The 11,785-nt window shown below is 49.6% G+C and overlaps 1 pseudogene; it reads left to right on the top strand.

Moving 5' to 3' along the window:
* Positions 1-8,852: 8,852 nt before the first annotated feature.
* LOC119461534 (uncharacterized) lies at positions 8,853-10,922 on the top strand (annotated as a pseudogene).
* Positions 10,923-11,785: the final 863 nt, after the last annotated feature.

The raw sequence follows: 11,785 nt of genomic DNA, 5'->3' as shown, positions 1-11,785 counted from the left end.
TGAATAATATTACCCCCATACTAACTTGAATCGCGCTAATATAATAACAGTCTCTCGGTACCTCTTGCAATGTATCTTGCGCAGCCTTTCCTGCGTGCTTCCGCACTCAGCTTGCTTGGCCGAGCTACTGATGCCTTGGCAAAGAAAAAAAAAAAGGCTATCACAATAAGTGCATTGGTGGAGGAAAATGAAACCAAAAAGGATTAAAAGATAATTTGCTCTCACAATGACATCACGGTTTTCTCGTGTGGCCACCGAAAAGGGCTTACGCGAGCCAGCAATATACACACTACCACAAGCCTGACGTTAGCCAATGGACAAGGAGGATGAGGGCATGCCCTACAAGCGTTCTAATAGATTCCCGCCGGCTCTAGCTGTCAGATGATTGTTCCGGTATGAAACAAAAAGTTTAATTCCTTCTTGGCTGTTCCCCACTTTATAGTGCATTTTGTGTTTGGTCTTTTCAGTCAAGGACAGTCGGGATAGCGATAATGGCCTTTTGCGACTATTGGAAGTGTAGCATCTCTTCCTGGCAGCCTAGAAATGACACTGTTCCCTTTCTTGTTAGTGCTGCGACGAAACACTGGCAAACATTGCCGTTTTACTTGAGGCTCTTGCAACGGCGCCATAAAGAATCGGAACAGAGCTAACAAAAACGCATCTTGCGTCTTGGAGGTCCCGGTGTCTATAAATAACTGCGAGCGTTGCGAATGAATTGACCCCCCCAAAAATGTACAGTAACGCAGGCAACTTCGAAAGAACGACAGGCTGGAAACGTGCATCGAGCCTTTGTTTGCCCGTGGGTAGCTACCACTGAGGCGCAGATGAGTGGATGAAGTTGGGCCATCCGCGTCCAGGGACAGCCTGAGCATTCCATGCTGCTAGGTCCCACCGTAGTAACTAAGTATACAAAGGTTGCGCTTTAAACTTCAGGCTTTTTGATGACGCCACCAAAGTCTATTTCATGCTGTCGCCAACATGGAAATAGGGCTAAATGTCCCCAGCTTTGTATACATACTTTTAAACTTCCCTTTCTGCATGAACGTATAATGATACGCTTTACCTAAGCTTGCGAAGATTACCTAGCAGAAAATGAGCGAAGTTTTTCCACAAAAAGAGAAAAAAAACAAGTAAGAAACACGTTTATGGTTAACCACTCACCCCCGTACGCTGCTCAGACGCCACTATGACTGGCCGCAGCCCATATCGAAGTGAAATGAAGTAGCAGGCTGCAGGAGACAAGTGGTTCGAGCTTATCTCTCGGATCCCCCGTAAACCCTAAACCTAACTACTGGCCGTTTCTAATAAGCCGTATACTACACCATAGTCAATGACACATTTATATCTAGTGCTTGCATCTAACTTAGAATCGTTGGCTCTCGAATGAAATAGAGCAGCTCATTCCTTCTTTACGTCTTAACAGTCGACTGCGCTACTGTTAAGAACCTGAATGAACGAGCCATACAGTCGCGACTCTCTGTGACCTGGAGATAAACCCAGGGCATGAACATAGTCTGAAGCAAGAACTGTGAGAGAGAGAGATTGTGGGATCAAAGGGATTTCGGGAATAACCTTCAGTTCACAGAGTGGGCAGGGGCGAAAGGGATTAAGGGCGGCGAGGGTGAAACCGTTTCTGTCGTCCTCTCGGCCACCACTTTCTCATTACGCAAGTGATCTCCCTAAGTGTTTCGCTAACGATCATCATGAACTCAGGAACATGTCCTATGTGGAGAGTTGGTATCGGCCGAATAATCTGGGAAAGGGAGGCGCGGCTCTCAGTAGGATATTCCTGAACGTGCCAGGTGTGAGCTGAGTATCCGTATGATGGCTTGCTTACTCCATTCAGATAATGAGCGACGTAGATAAGGGTAAAGAAATCACATCCAGGAAACACTCTTCTCGCAGAGGCAAAACAATTGACGTATTTTATCTAAAAAAACAGGGCTCGAATTCTCAAAAAAAAAATTTGTGAGTGCTTTTCGCCATTAACACGCGGCCTTTCTAATACTAGGTTGAGATTGGCTCTCATCTGCTCTCACGAAGTTCTAACGCAAAAACTTTCTCTTGCGGAGGGCCGAACTCGCAATTTTTTTTTTTCATTCGCAAGCCACTGGTAGACCACCTTCGATAGTGTTATTAGAAAAGGTGGCCTGCCAATGGCAAACAGTACTTAGGACTATCTTTCTTAACAGCGAACCACAGTTCTAAGTTTGAAAATTGGCCTATCACGTTCATTCGACAACGACTTCCTTGCCCTCGTCGTGCCTTTGTGCTGCCATACTCATAATGTTTCTCACGAGATGTAAACAACCAAACAAAAGTTAAGCGGATTTTCATGCTTCATGTTTACGATTTCCATGAACTCTGCTAAGAAATTGAAACAATTATTTCAGACAAAAGGGATGGATAATGCAACTTCACGCAAAGCACGGCACACGTAGAGAGATTCTCTGTAATCCACAGAACTCCATTTTTCAAGAACTTCAAGGATGGGCGCAAAATGCAATAGCACTTGTGTAACGTACATTATGTGCATGGTAAAGGACCTTATGAGTAGTCAAAATTATCCCGGAGTCTCCCGCGACGGCGTGTCTCTCAATTATATCGTGGCGCTGGCACACAAAACGCAAGAGTTTATTTTATTTTCAACGACTTTAGGACGTCATCACGTTGTCAACTACAGGCTAAGTTTTCCAGTTTCGTAAATAGACACTACGCTGTCATATAACTTGTAAGAAAGAAATTGCAAGGTGCACTTCGCGTTGTAATTTCTCTTTAGAGTTTGAGTACGTATTATTAGAGAACAACTTGAGCGCGCATGGGAAAAGTTCACGATAGCACTCCCCTGCCACAGGGCATAAAGCACTTTCAAGCGGAAAATGTGCGGTAGGGTGATGGTGACTGTTTCCGGTATTCCCTGAAGACAGCTCGGAGTTAAAGATATACATTAACTTGTTAACGCGTACATATTTCCCCGATGCATCCCCAGCTAATTTCCTTCATTGTCTGCAGGCCTTATATGGTCATGATTAAAAAAAATCGCGCCCCTCGGTTTCCAGTCTTCTCTCCTTCAATCATAGCGAGGATCTCGAATCTGGCAGCCTTGATGCCACTAGGTCGCATACCAGGGTTTTTTTTTTTTCAGCTACGTGCCGGCTCTCCTAAGTTTACGTGTTACGTGACGCCATCGGGCCAAAAAAAGAATATACCCATCCGCCCACCATAGCTCTGAGTGGCGCTGTTTAACACTCCCAGGGCTAGATCTATAGTGAACATAAATACTCAAGTTAGTGGACGAATTGATAGCCGTCGCCGTAACCCAACTGGTAGCGCAACTAACGCGTAATGTGGAGGTTGCGGGTACGGCTCCCACCGGCGTTATCTTTTCTTCCAATTTCGTTTCTCTTTTCGGCATTTGTTTGAACATTTTAACGTCAACCACAGCTAACTTCCCCATATATATATATATTGTGAGCATTATATTACCCCTTCATCTTCTTCATCTGTATATACTCATCATCATGGCCAGCGCCATTCGCTTCAGCGCGCGGCCTGCATAATAAACCGTCGAGGTTGAACAGCTATCTCGCAAGTGGTGGAGGTGCGGGGTAAGCGGCGACCGGAACGAAGCTCCAGGGAAACTCGAAGTCGTAGAGGACCAAGGGATCGAGAGCACTCTCCACCACTTGCGAGATAGCTGTTCAACCTCGACGGTTTATTATGCAGGCCGCGCGCTGAAGCGAACTGCCTTTGCCACTCCCGATGGACTTTACGAATTTAACGTAATGCCTTTCGGCCTGTGTAATGCTCCCGCCACATTTGAGCGGATGATTGACACCGTACTACGGGGCCTAAAGTGGAAGACTTGCTTATGCTACCTTGACGACATCGTCATATTTTCGTCGACCTTCCATCAGCACTTGCAGCGCCTCGACGAAGTCTTGACATGCCTCTCTGCTGCTGGCCTTCAGCTGAATACAAAAAAGTGCCACTTCGCCAGCAAAACCATTAAAGTACTCGGACACCTTGTCAGCAAGGAGGGCATTCGACCTGACCCCGATAAGATTACCGCTGTCCTGCGCTTCCCCAGGCCTCAACGCGCCAAAGACTTGCGTAGCTTCCTTGGCCTAGCCTCGTATTTCCGGCGCTTCATACGTAACTTTGCCACCATTGCGGCGCCGCTCCATCAACTACTTCCTTCTGGAGCTCCCTATGTATGGTCGGACGAGTGCCAAACTGCTTTTGACGCCCTCAAGCGTGCCCTCACGTCCGAACCTGTGCTTTGTCATTTTGACACCGCACCCACTCTTCTACATACTGACGCCAGCGGCCATGGTATCGGCGCTGTTCTTCTGCAACGTCAGCAAACTTCCGAAGAACGTGTGGTCGCATACGCAAGTCGCACGCTAACACCTGCAGAGAAAAATTATACGATTACCGAGCAAGAGTGTCTTGCCGTTGTTTGGTCCGTCCAAAAATTCCGGCCTTATCTGCACGGCCGCCACTTTACGGTCGTTACTGATCACCACGCCTTGTGCTGGTTGGCGACGGTAAAAAATTTAACGGGCCGTCTCGGCCGTTGGATACTTCGTTTACAAGAATACGACTTCGACGTCACCTACAAGTCTGGAAAGAAACACCAGGATGCCGATGCTCTCTCTCGTTGTCCCCTACTACCGTCTTCAAACACTGCCTGCTTACCACCTTCCGTGAGCAACCCGCCGGACGTCTCTCCTGCATTTCCTTCACTCGCAGCTCTCGACCGGCTCCCACCTAGCCATTCTCATACGTTTGCAACTTGCAAACGTAGTGACCCCTACTGCCACTCCGTTATGGAACGTATTCGGGGATCCTCTCGCACACCTAACGCTCGACTCCGTCGGCAGTTGAAGAACCACAAGATTCAAAATTCGGTGCTATACCGGTACGTGTTTCATCCCGAAGGACACCGTTGGGTCCCTGTAGTTCCCCGATCACTTCGGACCCAGATACTGGAGACCTTTCATGACGATCCCACTGCCGGTCACTTTGGTTTTCATAAAACCTATGAGCGAATTCGCAGCCGCTTCTCTTGGCCTGGACTTGCAACAAGCGTAGCAAAATACGTGGCTTCCTGTTCGATCTGCCAACGCCGCAAACGACTGACCTCACCTCCGGCTGGACTGCTACAACCTGTCCCGTGTCCTGAAGCTCCTTTCGCAGTAGTTGGTATCGACTTGTATGGTCCACTACCCTTATCGGCTGGCGGTAAACGATGGATTGTCACAGCTGTAGACCACTTGACACGGTACGCTGAAACAGCCGCACTACCTTCCGGTTCCGCAGCGGAGGTTGCATCCTTTTTCTTGGAAACCATCTTTTTACGACACGGAGCCCCACGTATTCTTTTGAGTGACCGCGGCAGGACCTTTCTGTCTAAACTTCTCGACGATGTTCTCCGTGCGTCCAATACCATCCATAAAACGACTTCCAGCTACCACCCTCAAACTAATGGCCTCACAGAGCGCTTTCATCGTACGCTGTCCGACATGATTTCAATGTACATCAACCCTGATCACACCGTTATTCTCCCATTCGGCTACGGCCGCCAACGCACCACTCGCCCTTTTTCCTTGTGTATGGGTCAACCAATCACGTTCGACGTCTCTTTCTTTGACGTTTCTTCCAATTTCGTTTCGAATTCTCGCCAACACGCCCGCCTCAACACCGACGCCAGTCAACAAGACCGCAAAACTCTATGGCATTTGTTCCAGCCTGAACATTTTGCGAGAAAAGTCCCGTTTTGTCGCCTTCAACCACAGCTACTACGTGTCGCCCCGTTGTTACGCCTTCGGACGGCCGCTGCCGTACCACAGAGATTGGCATGTTTCACGTTTAAAGCCTTCATGCGGCGTTCGCCGCCATAAGCCAGCGCCAGGTTGGCCGCTTTCTGTTGAGCATTATATTACCCTTCATCTTCTTCATCTGTTATATCATCATGGCCAGCGCCATCATATATATATATATATATATATATATATATATATATAATATATATATATATATATTATGATGTGTGTGTGTGTGTTCTATATCTTTTCTCGGGCTTTGTTTGCATGCACCTGTATTTCTATAATCTGCTCCTCTCTGTAAAGCGTTAGGCGTTTGCGGCTAAAATGCATAAATAAATGAATAATAAAGAAACCACGCACTCTCGCTTCTCGCCACGCAACACCATAGCACACGGCGCGCTCGCAAGTAACTTACAGCGTGACTGAAGTTAAGCCTTTCTCGCAGTTCGTCGCTCTCTATTTTATGCACACCCGTGAGCAAACGACTAAGGGCCATAGGCTCGGAGAAGAAAAAAAGCTGAATTTCTTCGTAATTGAGTCTCACAAACTGAGATAGACGAGTGCACTGGAAAGTTTCCAATCACAAGTTTGGGCTGCTTTCCTCAATTGCAAGTTACATTCATAGGGTGGAGAAGAAATTCGGTTTTATCGTGGAGACCCTGGTTCTTATACATGCGAGTGTTTATTACAGGCGAGTGTTTATTTATTTAATTGAACATACTGCTAGCCTCACATTTGAGGCTGTTTACGGGCTGAAAGTTCCGGCTGAAAGTACGGCCTGAAAGTTCAACAGATCCCCTCAGAATTTTTAGATGAAGTTTAACTTCGCTGAAAAGGGCTTTCGTGCGGTAGACGTCTATATTTTCATATTGTGAGTGAGACATTGGACGCTGACGCACGACACAAAAGAGAACTGAAAAACAAACAAACAAGGACATCTGAATAAAGATGGCGAAGTTCTGTTATCTCGAGAACACGTTTCCGAATTTTCAGTCACTTAGCTATCGACAAAAAATGGGAAGGAGCAGCGCAATTTTTTGCCGCACAAGAAGCACTTCCCATTCCGTACATTTTTTTTTTTCTTTGAGACGTAAGTAAACGAAGCAGTATAAGCTGCAAGAGTGCGGCACAATAGAGGCATATAAGGTGTGTTACTGGTGACAGAATGCCCAAACTTTCTTTTGTAGTTGTTCCGTTATCTGCGTTTCTAAATTTGAATGTACGACGTGTCATCAGTACCAGACAAGTGCACGTGCAGTTTACTTTGACACTCTGCGTGGGCTTTTTTTCCTTTATTAAATATCCTCCTGTGCATTCAACGTAATGCGCCTACCTTATCGGCCAGGGTGCGGGACTGGCGGTAAAGCTTGATTGCCGTCAAAGCGAATGGTTGCGAAAAGTGAAAAACGCTCATGGTTGTCTCTCGTTGTGTCTTTAAAGGAGTCAATGGAGGGTGAATCACTTGAAATGACTGGTGTTTATTTCGTTTTCTTTTTTCTTCAGAACAACCAAGTAGGCTTTTTGTAGCTCTCCCTAAGCGATAAAAAAAAATAAGACAAGGCATACATTTGATCTATCTTTCTCTCTCGCGGCTGCTAATTTCTTATTTTTTCAGAATAGAAGTTATCAGTTGCGACTTACTATTGGCAAACTTTTACTTTCGTGACGTTCGTGTGCTGAATTTGTGTATGCTGAATGCGAATGAGAAAGAAATCAAAAGGGATGCGTGCAACGCACAACTGCGTTCGTCTTTAAAATGTGCAGCAATGAGATGGTAGTTTTCTGTGCTGATCAAGTAGGAGTTCATGGTCTCAATATTTTCTGTGAAGACTCTGTAGTCAAGTCGGCTTGACTACAGAGTCGACGCATGGTGACGCACAGTGACGTCATCGCCAGGTGGCGGTTTTGCGCTGTACACTCGACGGACCATCCTCGAGCTTAAACAGCTTCGGACACCACTCCGGACCTCACGTTCGTCAAGAACCACGTCCAGGGCGCGATCACCTGGAGAAACATGGGGACCTACCTCGGCAGCGACCACACCATCGTGGAAATCGGCATACCGGAACACAGCGACACCAGCATCAAAACACACAGATGGATAGACTGGGATGCCTTCCGAGACGCCAGAAGCCAGAAGAGAGACGGTGACGACGAGATCGAAGACATCGACTCGTGGACGGCCGAAATCACCAAGCGCGTACACGACGCGACCAAAGAAATTGAAACGGACACGGAGATTGACAAATTAGACAGGCGGATAGCGCATCTCATCGAAGCCAAACAGTCGATACTCAATCGCTCGGAGAAGCAACGGCTCAACCGCAGTCTCAGAAAGAAGGTGGCGGAGCTCAACCCCGCGATCGAGGAGCACTGCCGCTCGCTATGCAGGCAACACTGGAACGAGACCTGCAACGCGGCTAACGGGCAGATGCACAACGGGAAGATGTGGAACCTGCTGCGACACCTGCTGGACGAAACCAAGACCAAGTCGTACCAAAGGGACAGACTCGCCAAGCCCATACATCGGGCGGTCCCGGTACACGGCGCCGACGAAGTCACCAGGCGCATCAACGACAGATACCTGCCGACTACACCCACCGAACAACACGCGCCGTACGGCGACCTACCCAACGCGAAGCTTCATCGTGACATCGACGTCGAGGAGGTTCGCGCGGCCCGGCACGACCTCAACAGCCGGTCGGCAGCCGGCCCGGACCTCGTCACGAGAAAGGCGCTCAAGAACCTCGTCGACGACTCGATTGAGAACCTCGCAAAATACTTCAACAAGGGCTGGAGAGTGGGCGCGCTGCCAAAGCAGTGAAAGACAGCCAAGACCTTCCTGATCCCCAAACCGGGGAAGCCACCGGACATGGAAAACCTCCGGCCCATCTCGCTCACGTCCTGCGTGGCCAAGGTGCTGGAGCACGTCCTGCTCAACGGGTGGCAAGACTACCTGGAACAAGAAGGGCCCCGGCCATGGTGATCGGCTTCAGACAGCACATAAGCACGCAGGACGCGATGCTGCAGCTCAAATGCCAAATCATCGACGATGGCGGCAGCGCCCGCGACAAGGCAATCCTGGGGCTCGACCTACAGAGCCCCTTCGATAAGGTTAAACACTAGGCGATTCTGTCCCGTGTCCAAGCTCAACATGGGCGAACGATCCTACAACTACATCAAGGACTTCCTCATGGACAGGACCGCCGAGCTACGAGCAGGTGACCTACAGACTCAAGAGAAGAAGCTCGGAGCACCGGCACACAGCAGGGATCGGTCATTTCGCCGATGCTGTTCAACCTGTCCTAGTAATGATCGGAGCGGCCAAGAAGCTCGCGGACATCGAAGACGTCAGTCACACCATCTACGCGGACGATATCACGCTGTGGGGGACCGGCGGCAGCGACGCCCACATCGAGCCACCGTCACTGTCGACGAAGCCACCGTCGACGCGATAGAAGACCAGCTGGAAGGCACCGGACTGAGATGTTCGCTGAGCAAATCGGAGCTCCTCATACTCCCACCTACCAACAACGGCAGAGGCAAGACCAGACAAAGCGAATACGAAAAAATCAGAATCGTAACCAAATCGAACGACGTGATCCCCGACGTCGGCAAAATCAGGATCCTAGGCATGATCATCGAGAAGCACGGAAGAAACGGTGAAACCGTCGCCCGTCTCACGGCAAAAGCGGCCAACGCGATGCGACTCCTCAAGCGAGTCAGTCCCCGGAAGACTGGCATGACAGAGGAGAGCTTAATCAGGCTCGTCTATATAATCCTTCATCATCAGCCACGTCCCGTACGTTGCAGCCTACCACAGATGGCTGCAACGCGAACGCTACAAAATCAGCGTAATCATCAGAAGAGCATACAAGACAGCGCTGGACCTGTTCGAGTCCACGAGCACAACTCAGGATACACAACAGGCTCGAAGAAATAGCCGAAGCACAACAGACCTCTCAAATGGAGCGACTGTCCACGACCAAAGCCGGGAGGAAGATACTGGATGACCTGGGAATAGGACGCTCGAACGAGGCGGAGATGAAGCTCCCCGTCCCCGAAGAGGTCCGATGCCAGACCAGAATGGACCCCATACCCAAGAACATGAATCCCGAGTTCAACAAGGGAAGAAGAGCGGCGATGGCCAAGGCAGGCTCATCGACCTGCACGCCAATGACGAGCGCTCGTTACGTGGAGGCGGCCGAATACCAACGGAACTCCTTCGCAGCGCTCGTCATAGAGGCGTCGACCGGCGCCACGAGGACGGCAGTGAGCGTGAGAAGCGCCGGAGCGGAACAAGTGGAGGAGGTGGCCATCACCCTGGCCATCGCCGACGCAGACAGCCACACGGTGCTGAGTGACTCGAGACAGTCGGTGCGAAACTTCGCCAAAGGCCAAATCTGCAGGGAGGCCGAGCGCATACTGCGAGCGGCCAAACTGCAAGACAGAAAAGTAACAATCAAGTGGTTCCCGGCACACGCGGGCGACGCGTAGGAAGCCAATGATAACCACAACGAGACGGCACACGCAGCGGCGCGAGCGCTAACCAACCGTGCCCCAGGCGACAGACCGTCCGACGTGGTCCGGAGCCAAAGACCGCATGGCGGACTACAACGACCTCACGAAGGCCTACCACCTGGCTCGCAGGACTCTCCCACCCCCGCACCCGAGGCTGAGTCGAGCGGAGGCGGTACTACTGAGACAGCTCCAGACCGGATCCCTACCGAGCCAGGGACTGATGCATTGCATGTACCCCGAGACATACCCGACCGATAGGTGTAGGGTCTGCCGGAGGGATACGGCAGATCACACGCACATCTTGTGGGACTGCATCAAAAATCCAGAGGAAGCAAGATCAAGAACAAACCCGCCGCGGCTCCAGGCAGCCGCAAAGAGCTACGACCAAGACCAACAGCTCTGGGCCGCCCAGCAGGTCCTCGGGGCGCTCGAAAGGCAGGGACCCAGCGAGCCGACAAACGGCGAGCGGAGACCCGCGCCGAGTAACGGCAACCTCGTAGACGGCGTAGGCCCTCGTCGGGGCGCGCGAGCGCCCAACGGCAGGCACAAATAAAGTTCGCTCCAATCCAATCCAATCGCTAGTTCACAGGGGTATGTGCCATTGCGCTTGAACCCTTTCTGCACAACCTCCAGGATCGGCCCACATTTCGGGCGTATACCACCGGACGACCTTCCAGCCTAAACAGCTTCGCTGTTAATACAATGCTGAACATGCAATCAAATCACATATGCATCGCATCGGGTCACTCATCATTTCTTAAGTTCATTGCGTGATCGTTGGCCTTGGACTTTGATTCAGTTTGCATGGGCGAAAGCTTCGCGTTCAACCATCTTACTTTAAGAAAGGGGCTTTGATTTTTGTCATCCATTTTCATTTCCATTAATTTATAATTGCTTTAATTCACGTAGTCAGTACAGGTAATTTCCCCTATGTTGTCCTTGGTGTTGTTTGTTGGCTACGTACAATATATGAGAAAGAGTTAACCGATTTTACGTACGCTCTAAATTGCTCAGTTTATATAGGTCGATTTCTGTTGCCGTACTCTTTACAGTCTTATTAATGATGCCATCGCGTTCACAGTGGTCTAAAGAACAGTTTAAAAGAATTCAAACTTTGTTTCTCAATACAGTAAGTTGGTTCGATCGAAGGAACACTATGTGAATCTAAATATTGTTTTATTATGTTACCCAGTCTTCTACGTACAGTTGAGCATTTTGTACACGCAGAACCTTTAAATAAAAGGGAAGATGCACTTTTATTAATAAGTGACCGAGGATAGGTGACACCCGCCGCGGTGGCTCAGTCAGTTAAGGCGTTGCGCTGCTAAGCACGAGATCATGGGATCGAATCCCGGCCGCGGCGGCCGCATTTCGATGGAGACGAAATCCAAAAACGCCCGTGTGCTTGCGTTGTAGTGCACGTTAAAGAACCC

Source organism: Dermacentor silvarum, chromosome 8, assembly GCF_013339745.2.
Source record: "Dermacentor silvarum isolate Dsil-2018 chromosome 8, BIME_Dsil_1.4, whole genome shotgun sequence".
Classification (NCBI taxonomy): Eukaryota; Metazoa; Arthropoda; class Arachnida; order Ixodida; family Ixodidae; genus Dermacentor; species Dermacentor silvarum.
Note: the sequence above shows the minus strand (reverse complement) of the source record. Positions and strands in the feature narration are given on the sequence as shown.